The sequence below is a fragment of the Dipodomys merriami genome, unplaced genomic scaffold (genome assembly GCF_024711535.1).
Source record: "Dipodomys merriami isolate MVZ:Mamm:240054 unplaced genomic scaffold, mDipMer1.0.p SCAF_10, whole genome shotgun sequence".
NCBI lineage: Eukaryota > Metazoa > Chordata > Mammalia > Rodentia > Heteromyidae > Dipodomys > Dipodomys merriami.
In genome coordinates, this window is record NW_027202271.1 from 52,083,063 (window position 1) to 52,096,401 (window position 13,339).

The following is a 13,339-nucleotide window of genomic DNA, read 5'->3' on the forward strand; positions in this document are numbered from 1 at the left end:
TATAAATACCCCAGCTCCTTTGCATCTGCGTAGGAGAATTCAGAGTAGGTGGCAGATTTTCCACACAATCTGTTTGGTTTTCACATGAGACTAGGATCAGGCTGCCCACAGTGGTGATTGCCATAAGTTCTGACTCTTTATCCACTGTCATTCTTTCCGGGTCTCTCCCCACCCCCACCACACACACCCCACCCTACACTTAGATTTTTCTCTCATGCTTTGCTTTTGAGGGACGTCAATCTCAGCTTCTCACATGCTTTCCTTCATGCTAGCCAGTTGCATGCAGGGGACTGAGACAGTGGGACATTTTGCAGGGAAAGGAAATTCTTGAGGGAGCTTTGAAGAGTCGCCTTTGTTAGGGTCTATGGGAAGAAGCATAAAGAGCCTTAGGGTGTTTCAAGGAAAGTCAGCGAGAGCAGGTAGCAGGTGAGAAGCACCAGGGAGGTGTATCGTCTTTCCTATCATCACATGGGAGCTCTAAACAGAGCCTAATATGTAACAGCCTAGTATGTATGCAGCTCTTATTGAGTATCTTTCTTTCCTTAATACCATCCTTGAGGATCAGATCTTTTATTCATTGATTCAGCCAGGCCTTCACTCACCTACCCATTAAAGTCATTTCCTTAGTGCTTGTTCAAGGCCAGTAACAGTGCTAGGTGCTGGATGAAAGGGCAGACAGGGCACAATTTTGATCTCCAAGATGCTTCCTGTTAAAAGGCCTGGGACGGAAGTCCCTCGTGGAACCAAATACACCTCCCAACTCAGGCTCGCTTGCCTGGGGGGCTTTGTAAGGAGATCTTCACTTGGCTCTGAAAGAGGTCAGCCGCACACTATATTTTGTTCATTCCAAGCAAACAAGCAATAATGTAATGGCAGGAAGCCTCATAAAATGGTTATTTCTATTCCCGGACTGCTCTGGGGTTCCTTCTAATTTATAAACATTGTTTTATGAAAAATTGAGATCATTCTTGGAATTGCCCACAGAGAGTGACCTTTGCTTGTTTTGGTGCAATGTTTGTGTGTGAATGTGTACAGGGCTATTGTTGCTAAGGAGGTGATGGCCAGTTCTGGGTAAAAGCTGTCTTTTGAGTCTCCATATTTCCTTTATCATGGCAGAGATCACAGACACCCCCCGCCTCACTTCCACATCCACTCACCCCAGGATGGAAAGAGGGTCAGGCCATGGAGGCAACATCTTGAGTATCTGGAATACACCACCCTTACCCATGACACATATAGTAGCGGTTCTACCAGTTCCCAGGTACTTCTAAACCCAGAAACCTTAGGGCACCCACTTTTAGTTGTTTTTCATAGGGATTTTGTATCTAGGCTATTTTTCGTTAATGGACGGAGGGCCATTCATCTCAAGCTCTGTCTCAAAGGATTTGTATCAAATTATAGAACTCAGAGCTGCTGTGAAGTTTAGGAGAAGCAGGCCGGGGGTAGCAGAGAATCAGATTCAAGTGAATTGTAGGAGTGCCGACTCCCTCCTAAAAATGCGTGGCAATTGGAATAATCTGGAGTAAAAATATAAAGCATAGAGATAAAGTCACCTTCTAGCTGTGCCATTTCCTTGCTGGGTAGTTCTGGACATACCACTTAAACCTTCTGCACCTCAGTTTTCTCAAATGTCAGTAAAACAAAAAGAATGAACTAATTCAGCAAATGTTTTATAACATGCGTGGTCCTTCTTTCCTGGAGAATGTTCTTTACCTCAAGGTTGGCTCCTCTCCTTTCACACAAATTTTTACACAAGATGTCATCCCTGCTCACATTTTTTAGGAGACTATCTCTTTTTTTTATTTTACAATCTTCTTTCCTACTTACCTTTCCTTTACAGCAGTTATTACCAGAAATTATGTCATAGCCATCTGTTTTATGTCCTGTCTTCACTAGCTAGTTCAATGTGGTAGCTTCAAGACTCACACTGATGCTAAATGTACAAGTACTCAAAATATTACTAGCTAAATTAATGATCATAGTGATCATAGTAGGTGTTCTGAATTAGTTTAGCATTTGGGAAAACCCAAATAAAATCTACACGTTCATTTTTTTTAAATGTCCTCATTCAAATTTGTCAAACTTCGATTGAGTTTGTGAAGGGAAGAATTCATCTTTTCCCTCAGTAACCACCACGATGAGCTAGGTGTGGCACCTTGCAGTCATAATCCCATCACTTGTGGAAACTGAGGCAAGAAGTTCTTGAATTCAAGGCTGGCTAAGGTTATATAGCAAAATAAAATCTAGGCCAGGCTGGAAAACATATCAAAATCCTGTCACACACACACACACACACACACACACACACACACACACACACACACACACACAAAACAAAAGAAAGACGCACAACAAAACACAGAGATCCCTGCCCGGGGGTCTCTTTCTCCCATCCTCTAGGGGTCTCATTTTATCTCTTTCTTTTCTCCAGTTCTTCATTACCATTCATCTCAGCCCTGGAGCTGCTTGGAAAGGGATTCTGTGGACTCTGGAATGATTTTTTTTTCTTAATGTGCCCAAAGCAGTTTAGAGAGCGAGAATCCTCATGCCATTCCTCAGCTAGTCCCTGGAGGAAGCGGAAGCTACACGGACTTTCCTGGAGCCATGATGTGGTGATATGGTCCTCTCCCATAGCCAGAGCACATGGCAAGTCATTTGGAGAGAAAATTTCAATGACTGTGGATGTCATTGGGTGCAGAAGTCCCTGGGGGGAGACAAGGTGAACGACAGCCTTTGCCTTGGCCTACCTCCAAATAAATAAAAACTGACTGGTAGAAAGACGGAGACATGAGCACCCATGAAATATCTATGTAAATGATCATTCCACAGGCTGAGCTGAGCCTAGGGATTCAAGTATGAAAACAGAAACCTAGAAATCCAAGGTCATCAGTTTATGAGTGGCAGAGTAGGAATTAGAGCAGATTTGCCATGCTCTAACCTACACCATAAATACACTTGAAGTGAGGAGAAAGTTTTATGCTCAGTACCTAGAAAAATGCTAGGTACGTACACATTTACATTAGAGAGATTCGTATATCCACTCTTTTGAACAATGTGTTGAGGTTTAAAAAATAAAAAGCCAAAGGAGCAGAGAGAATAACAATGTGGTGGCTGCAGTGGATTTTTTTCCTGAGCTTCTACCAAGTGAGCTTTCCCCTCTCTGTCCTTAGTTCCCCCTCTGTCATAGTTGTCTCTTGGCATCAACCAACAGACCCACAGCCCTTCTTCCAAGAGAGCTTAGGACTGTTTGATCCAATTTTATTGCTGAGGAAAGAATCTAAGCCCTATTGTTTTGGGTTTTTTTTTTCATTTCAGGGCCTTTTTATTTTTAAAGAAATTACTATTGGATTTATCATCTCCACACTTTGCCAACAGGTCAATTGAATATAATTCTTCACTGCCTGGAAACAAATTGGCTAGCTGGATGGGCTAGAGTTGACTAGCTATGGAGCTAAATATGACACTGGAAAGAGGTAAACTAACCGACAACATGGTTGAGGCAAAATACAGATGCCCAGGTTTGAAACCCAGTTCTGATGCAGTAGAGTTGCAAAATGGCCTATGAATCTGTATTTAACAAGCATAGTAAGGAAGGAGATACAAATGACCCAGATCTGGCATCTCTGCCAAAACCCTCAGGCTGAAGCAAAGCGATGAAGATTTTTGTCAAGGCTACGCTTCTGTGTAGCTGCAAGAGCTCATGCTATTCACTTGATCTCCTTGGACATGATGGTGTGTGTGTGTGTGTGTGTGTGTGTGTGTGTGTGTGTGTGTGTGTGTGTGTGTGTGTGTGTGTGTGTGTGTGTGACAGAGAGAGCAAGAGCGGGAGAGCAAGAGAGTGAGAGAGAGAGCGAGAGAGAGCAAGCGAGAGAGCGAGAGAGAAAGAGAGAGAGAGAGCGAGTGAGCGAGAGAGAGAACGAGAGAGAGAGAGAGAGAGAGAGAGAGAGAGAGAGAGAGAGAGAGAGAGAGAGAGAGAGAGAGAGAGAGAGAGAGAGAGAGAACACGTGCTGATATTGGGACTTGAATTCAGAGCCTGGCTGCTATCCCTTTTGCACTCAAGGTTGGTGCTCTGACCCTCAGGTCATCATTCTCCTTCTGGCATTTTGGTGGTTACTTGGAGCTAAGAGTCTCATGGACTTTTCTGTCTAGGATGGTTTCATGATCCTCACATCTCAGCCTCCTGAGTAGCTGGGATTACAGGCTTGAGCCACCAGCACCCAGCTGTGACTGTCTTCTGTAGACAATGAGCACATCAGCCCAGGCAGGCAAGTTGGCACTTTGCTCACTCACCATGGCTGTCAGAAAGCTTTGGTGCTGCCATTTTGTTCAGTCTGCTAGGCACTCCTTTTCTTGTGGGATCTACAAATCCTTTGAGTGTTAAAATCGTCCATATTCCACATTGTAAACTAAACATAACAAACTACAAAAGAAAGGATAACCCATTGCAGTTGGTTAGGTAAGGTGTTACTTTTTGTAGGCATATAAATATTAATTTTAATATTGTTATTTTACTTTTATATTTTAAAGCCAAGACATTTTTTTTGGTCGGTCATGGGGCTTGAATTCTGGGCTTGGGCGCTGTCCCTGCACTTTTCAGCTCAAGGCGAGCGCTCTACCGCTTGAGCCACAGCACCACTTCCCCAAGACATTTTTTTGTTTCTATATCTCAAACATTTCTGTACAACCTCTGGATTGTGTGTGTGTGTGTGTGTGTGTGTGTGTGTGTGTGTGTGTGTGTGTGTGTGTGTGTGTGTGTGTGTGTATCTTTAATTTTGCTACTAAATGAAACCACTCTAATTTTGTTTGCCAGTAGTGTTAGTAGTCAATCTAGGAAAATTGAGAATGAGAATGTCAGTGGTATAGCCACTGGGGTTTTGTACAAAATCCATTTCATAATATTTGATTCATATTATTTCCCTGGCTCTGGGATTGTTCCTTATTATCTATAATGAGAAAAATTCAAGGTAGCTTCCAGCCTTAGTTCTTATTATCTGTCGACATATCATATTTCCAATGTATGTAACTGGCTGAAAAATTGGAGATATGCAAATTCTCTCTATTTAAATACTTAAGATTATATCTATTTGTGATAGATAATAACATTTGGGTTAGATCCAAGACTTAACCTCCCTTCCTGAATAGTGCCAAAGGGATTGAAATACAAAGCAATGAATTCCTCAAGCATTCGTGAAAGAGCTCTCAGCAACAAGTTATGCAAAGAAGACATTCATGATGATTTCAGAAAAACTCTTTCTACACAGTCTAAAGCCAGTCTGTATGTATGAACGAATGATGAATGGAAGAGTGAATGAATAAATGAACAGGGCAGGTGCACTCCATGGAAGTTTTCTGGGTTGTATTCTCTATTCTTGCCAAAGATTATTGCTTGGAATAGAAGGGTGGGGCAGGAGCGGGAGAAGCATAAAGAGAAACATTTTGTAAAGTCTCATTTTGTGGGTTAGTTTCCTCCCACACAGGCGTTAGAACAAGGTGGGTCCCAGGAGTACTGTGAACATTAGGCTCTGGAATTGTGTATCTGGGTGCTGCTCTCCCAAGGCTTCCGTCTCCCTGATGAAGCTTTGTAATGAACAGAATCTGTGTTCCATCACATCAGAAATTGTGTCTGTCTTAGTACAGCTGCAGGGACATTGCCAAGTAATATTCCAAGTCAATATTGCAATAAATATTTATCAAATAGATGAACTCCAGCTGCCTTTGCAATTTGTATTTTATTACTAAGTTGCAATAAAGAAAATAAATAGTTGGAATTTAAGTCTCCCAGCAAATTTGTTCTTTCTGCCCAAGGTGGAAATTGAGAAAATAATGGAAAAAGCATTTGTTTGGTTATGCCATATTATGTGATGTATATGTGATATCACAGCTCATGCTTTGGATGGGGGCTTCACCATGTTTAATCTGTCTAATCTGTCTGTTGATTGGCATAAAATTCTCCACACAGAGGTCTCTTCAGTAGTGTAGCAGTACTTATTAACTTCTGGCTTAGTTCTGACTTCATTTTACCTTTGTCTACCAATCAGACTAAAAACCATTAGGCCACCTTGATATTTATGTCCTGTTCAAAACAATGGTATTTTTTCTTAGAGACAATAGCATTTTCTAGTATCAGAAAAGTACTCTCTTAGAGTAAAACTCACTTTTAAAATCTAGCTCCCTTAAAATAAAAAAAATCTAGCTCCCTTAAACAGAAAATTGTCTCCAATATAATTTCTTAAGAAAAAATAATTACAGAGTGAAATGCTGCTTGACAAAGTGGACCTTATAGCATATTAATACATATTTTACTTATTTAAAACAGGTGAGGTTTTTAAAATGCTAAATTGATCCTTAAAAAGTTACATAAGCTAATGTCAACTCAAGCTTACATATAGATAATTACAAAAAAAAACGATTTCATACAATGAACATCATTTTAGTTGGGCAGTTTATATCAAGTATATTTGTTTTATTTGTAGCTACCAGATAAAACTACAAATTTACAATCTTCCTGCCTGTGCTTCCTAAGCAGCCAGGATTCCAAGCATGTACCACCATTTCTGGACTGATACCTTAAAAAATGACCCATGAATATAAATTAAAATTCTACCTCAAAGTACATATTTCATGTCTCATCTTTAGTCCCATTGTTCAAGTTTATTTTCTCTTCCTTTAAATCAGTTTTAATTCTTCCTTTTTTTCCTACAACACTGACAGGATCTTTTCCTTGAGAAAATCATTTTCAAAGACTGGTACATGTATACTAGTTTAGGTGGAATAGAGGCAGTACACTTCTGGGCCAATAGTTTGGAAAAAGGCTACTCCAAAGGCTTTTATGTTTGAAAGCTAAGAGCTCAGAAAGCAAAGCCATCCCTTCTAGGTACTTTTCTGTGCAAGTGAGTGCTGCCCCCTGGTGAATAGAAAGGCCTCAACCAGAAACCTAGAAGCCCAACTCTCTCTTCCCACAGATACAGTGCCAAGAAACTGAAGCAAACATATTTGTAAGTGAGGAATAGCTGTACATAATTTAAGAAGCGCTCCTCAATCAAACATCAAGTATAAAGATAGGTGTCTTCAGGCAAAGGGATAGTAAGTCTCTCTAAGCTCTTGTGTGAAAATACAATCATTGTTCATTTCCGTATTCTCTGCTTAGAACACTGCCCAGATGGGAATGCAGTAGGTGATTGATAAACATTTGCAGAATAAATGAATAGCTGGTTGTTTTCCAAAAAGAAAAGGCTCTTGAAGGGGTTGCTCAAGGAACTGCTGCCAAACTACATAAAGTTCCAGGTGATCTGTCTGGGAAACTTGTTTTCTGGAAAGTGTCAGCCTTCATGAAGGAAGGAGGATACGCTCATGACATTTACAAAGGTCTCAACTAGCACCAAGACTCACAGGTGCTGGACAGTTAGTTCCCCAAGCGAAGTCAGCTAACCAATGCTAGTGTTCTACCTCTAGAGCCACAGCGCTACTTCTGGCTTTTTCTGAGTAGTTTATTGACGGTAAGTATCTCACGGACTTTTCCTGCCCAGGACTGGCTTTGAGCCCTGATCCTCAGATCTCAGCCTCCTGATTAGCTAGGATTATAGGCATGAGCCACCCATGCCTGGCTAGGAATAAATACACTTTCTACAAAGGCTTCACCCCTATGACATGGTTTCATTTGCTTAGAGTAAGATGTTATTTCCCCCCCCAGAGAAGTAGTTAGAACAAGCTTAAAGTTAAGGGATGTCATCAGAGACAAAAACAAACAAACCAACAAATGCATGGCCTGATTGGCAAAACTGGAGCTTTAAAGCCAGGAACATCTTGGTTTGAATTCTTAGTCAATCATCTGACTGGATAAACTTAGGAAAGTGGTAACCTTCTCTGTGCCAAAGAATTTTCATTAGTAAAGTGGGGGAGGTATTATGTTTCTTCACCCCTTTTTTACTGTTACCTTCAAGTAGATGTGCAAAGGGGCTTCAATTGAACATGTCCATTGATGTGTACATACATTATCAGTCAGCCTTTCCATCATTCTCTCCCCACATCTGTCCCATCCCCTTCATCTCCCCCACTTTCCTTAACTGGTTTTTTCATATGTACACTTAGTGTAATGAGTGTATTTGCTCAACATTCCTCTTTCCATTAAAGGAATGCATCCTATTTCTATGGAAATCCTCTCAGAGTTAGAGAAAATGTAAAGTACCTATTAAGATGCACCAATCCATAGAATCTATTGATTATATAAATGGAAGCCATTTTCATTGTTAATGCCTTGCAAAGAAATCAGCCATGAATGCTGAGTTAGAAGGGACCAAAACATCCCACAAAACATCTCCCTCCCTCATTCCCATGACAGAGGACACTTACAAAGCCAGTTGAGAGAAACTTAAGAACCCTGGTGGTACTTCCAGTTGGTTTAAGTCTAGACAGCTAACAATGTGCATTTGGTTTGTGGACCATTAGGGTGTTCATAAAGATTTCCTAAATTAATGCTCAAAATAACCCATGTGCTAATCCCTATTGTTGCTTCCATTTACTCATGTTGAAAATAAGCCCCCAAAGCATTAATCAAGCCAGTAGTTGGTAGCTCATCCCCATACTACTAGCTACTCAGAAGTATGATACCTTGGGGATCACTGTTTGAAGCCAGCCTGAACAGGAAAGTATGAGATTCTTCTCTTCCATTACCCAGAAAAAAAAATAAGCTCTAGCCTTGAGCAAAAGAAGTTTAGTGACAGAATCCATAACCCAGGATCAGTTAAATACATAAATAAATAAATAATGTTTTTAATCTGCTTTCCCAAAGTCAGGTAGGCCATGAGTTGACTCAGAATTCATCCCAACCATCCTTATCTCTATCCTTAACCTCTATCCTTAACCCTTCTATTATATGGATTCAAAATTTGGCTAAAAGATGCAGGTGTGGTAACATATACCTGTAATCCTAGCACTCAGAAAGTGAGCCAGAAGACTGTTAAGTTTGAGGTCAATCCTGGCGGTATAGTAGATCTTATCTAAAACAGACAATATAAAATCCAAACAGTTCCCTGTGGCAAGGAGCCTATTGCAATACTGTCTCTGCCAGCTGCTCTTCCCATATGGCAACATACAAGTATCACTTGGGCTCCTTTTTAAAAGCTACCTGGACCTCACTGAGAAAGATCCTGATTTTAATTGCTGTGAGGTAGATGAGTCTGGGCCCTTGCTGGCTTTTGGGTGGGTCATTGGAGATGATAGTCTCATGGGCTTCCCTGCCTGGGCTGGTTTTGAATCACGATCCTCAGATCTCAGCCTCCTGAGTAGCCAGGATTACAGGTGTGAGCCACTAATGCATAGCTCAGTGGTTTGTTGTTTTCTGCTTTTTTAAAAAATTCTCAACATTTCTAACATGGTGGAAACCACAGGCAGACTCCCCTCGCCCTTGGTGATGGCCTTCGATCATGGGGCCTTTTGGAGTTCCTTAGGGACCAGGTTTTCTTATCTTGGCATGTAGTTCTGAACTAATTTGATGATCCTCCTATGCTAGACAATAACACATTGTGTAAATTCTGACTTGGGATGCACCACTTTGCACAGAAACATGAGACTTTCCATGAAGAGTATTTTTCTCTGTTACTAACTGTAGTCAAACTTCCTTTGGAAAGATCGTAACATCCAAATCTCCTTTTCCTACTAATCATGTGGTGTTAAAAAAGAAAAAAAAAGCTTTGAAACATTTCAAGGCAGCCAACAACACTCAGTAAATGACACCATGTAACTAACTGGCTTAGACCTCATTAAGCTTGCCTTCTCTGGCCTTCCAGAAGGAACAGCCACTTCCCTCACAGTCCCTCCTGGGAACAGATTTCTTCACTTTTCCCTGAAAAGGTCAGGACATCTGCCTTTCCCTGAATCCCTCATCAAGCACTGGAGGCTCAGCCCTTTGCTATCTCTTTGCCTTGATCCCTGGAGGATGAATTTTTTACTTTACCAATTAAGGATGTCTACAATGTTAGACAGTTTATATCTGAAAAGGGAACAACAATTTTGTTTTGACCAAGGATACCAGCCTTTCCTCCCTTTCTCTTTACTGAGATGCAGTTTGGTGGGGCGGGGGGTGGGGGGTAGGTCACTCCCCCATTTCTACTGTTCCCACCACGTAGACCCCCTTGCCCACTGGTGCTCAGCATTTCATCTGTCCCTTTCGTCCTTCTCAACTCTGTCTCATTTTGGTGACAGCTATGCCCTTGGTGGTATTAGTGGCCCCCTATGGCTTGCAGAGTGAGCTTGACTACCTTTCAATGTGGTCCTTTGCCAGGTAGCTGTGAGTAGACAGTTCTCCTCCACGAATGGACAAGGGTACTTCTGGGAAGCTTTCTCTATCCAAATGTCTATGCAGATGCTCTGTTAACAGCTTCTTACTCTTCAAGCTCAGGGCAATGTTGGCTTTCTATCGTTGGCAGCCTGCAGGTGCTGCACCATCTCTGGTCTGCCTCCCTGATCTTGGTTCATGCTTCATCAATAGTCACTTATACAACGTATTCCTCATTACATTAATATGGCATCTGCTTTCTGTTGGGACCCTGACTAAAACATTGTATGAATCACATCTCTAGTTTCAGAGGCTACATGCTGATAGGTTTAACCTAGTCACAGTGTCCCATGCATCACTCATCAGTTCAGACTCATCAGATTCAGGGAATCAAGGCATAGTACTCCATGAAAAAATATTTTTTGACCAGGTGCGGTAATCCAGGTGTCTGTAATCCCAACTAGTCCAGAGGTAAAGAGCAGGAGGATCATGGCTTGAGGCCAGCCTGGGAAAAAGTTAAAGAAATCTCATCTTAGTCAATAAGACGGGTTGTAGTATATAGCTGTAATTCCAGCTCTGCAGGGGACATAGGAAAAATCACAGGCCAAGACTGCTCCTGGGGGATAACACAAAAGACTCTTATCTAGTTATCAATCTATCTATCCCTTCCTGTGTAATTAATATATTTTTTTAAAAAAAACATGAAGGGCTAGAAATACAACTCAAGTGGTAGAACACTTGCCTGAATTCAAAATTCTAGTACCAATAACAACAAAAAAACGATATCAAAGTGAACACATGACTTTCATCAGTCAATTAGATGGAAGGGACTAAGGAAGCACTTGACCTCAGTTTTTGCCAGCAGCTATCTCATGAGCAAAAACAGAGGTGTTGTAGCCAAAATAAACAACACATTGTACAGCAGAGCCCAGAATAGTGGCATACAGTCCTACCTGTCATACCCAGGGGTGGTCTTGGATATAAATCTCCTATGGGTTAAGCCTATTTTTGTTCTTCTTTGTTTTGGCTTGTTTGTTGGTAAGTTTTGTGATTTGCTACTTAAAGAACCACCGTCTCTGCAGTTTTATTAGCATTTATTTGTGTAGTACCCACAGGATTTAAAGCATTTCCTTTGCATTGTCTCATCTGGTTTTTTTTCCAATGGTCATGTCATTGACTACTAAAGAAACAAGTAATCGTACCAGGCACTATGCTCAAAGCACCTTAATTACAAACGTTGATGTGGCTGATGACCATAGCAAGCACCACCCCCATCTTCCCATTCTGATGAATATTAAGTGGCAGGGAAAGGTCGCAATATCGAAAATACATGTCAAGTCACCTAGATGGTAAGTGACAAGGCTGACTGACATTTGAACTAAAATCCCAGACTGTGTTCTTTATTGCTGTATTCCATCACACACATACACACACACACACACACACACACACACACACACACACACACACACACACACACACACACACACACACACACTTTAAATAGAGAAACTGGCAGATATCCCAAGAGCCAGATCTAGTTAAAAGAAGAGTCAGGACTCATATTCTGGGCTGATTTCCTCCCAGTGATCTTTCCATTAGGGTCTTTTCTAATCATTTGTGGAGCCATTAAAGCAAGTGAGAGCTCCTTATGCCTCCAACTTGTCCTTACGCGAACCTGGAAAATGAATGAAGAGAGACTCCTCCTGGGGCCCCTAAATATAGCTCAGCCTGAAGTCTACACAAGGTCTACTTTCATCTCAAATACTCCCTAAGAGAATGTTTCTAAACAGATGCCCCTCACATATTTAAGTGATAACCTAAAAAGTGATCATATATTTCAAGCAATATGGACTTTTACCCTTCTCTTGTATTAAACCAAAAAGCTTAAAATGTATGATGTTCTGGTCATTTTGATTTTCCTACTGGTTCTGTTTTACTGAAACTACAAAACACTTCTAATGTGTCTTAGAAAAAGGATTAAAATAAGGAAATTGGACATAATATATGATACAATATCTAAATAAGAATGGAAAGCCAGATGCCCATAGCACATGTCTGTTATCCCAGCTACTCAGGAGACTGAGATCGGAGGATTATGGTTCTAAGTCAGCCTTGGTAGGAAAGTCTGTTTGACTCTTATCTCAAATTAACCATCAAAAAACCAGTATGGAGCTGTGGCTCAAGAGGTAGAGCATTAGCTTTAAGCAAAAAAGCTGAGGGATGGCACCTGGGCTCTGAGTTCAAGTCCCAGTGCCAGCCACTCTCTCTCTCTCTCTCTCTCTCTCTCTCTCTCTCTCTCTCTCTCTCTCTCTCTCTCTCTCTCTCTCTCTCTCTCTCTCTCTTCTCTCTCTCTCTCTCTCTCTCTCTCTCTCTCTCTCTCTCTCTCTCTCTTTCTCTCTCTCTCTCTCTCTGAAAATGTAACTTTCTGTTCCCTCTCAACATAGTGAATCAAAAAAAACAGTTTTTTCAAACTTTTTTCATGTATAATTCCTGTAAATAACCTGAACTTTAATTATTATGAGACAAAACAGATTGTAGCCATCATTCAAATCCTTCTAAAAGTTTAAATCCAGTTAACTACGAAACTAAACCCAAAGTGTCTATAGCTACTTGGACAGTTTAAACCACTTTGGATAGGATGAGGAGCTGGATATCAGTGGCTCATGCCTATAATCAATTCTTCTGAGAATGGAAATCTCTCAGCTGTAATTCAGTTCAGACAAGAAAGTCCAGTAGACTCCATTTTCACAAAGAGAAGCTAGATGTGATGGAGCACACTTGTAATTCCAGCAAAGGCAGGAAGCTGAAAGTAGGCAGATTGAGACTCAGGTGCATGCCTGAGTGGGAAACAATAACCTATCTCCAAATAAGTAGCAAAAAGCAGGGTTGGAAGTATGACTCAAATGGTTGAACACCAGCCTAACAAACTCAAAGCTCTGAGTTCAAACCCTAGTACTAACTATGCAAGGAAAAATTATATGTCTATATATACATATATACATTCATCTAATATATATAATATGTATATATATATACATATGAAGAATTCAATTAGTACTCAAA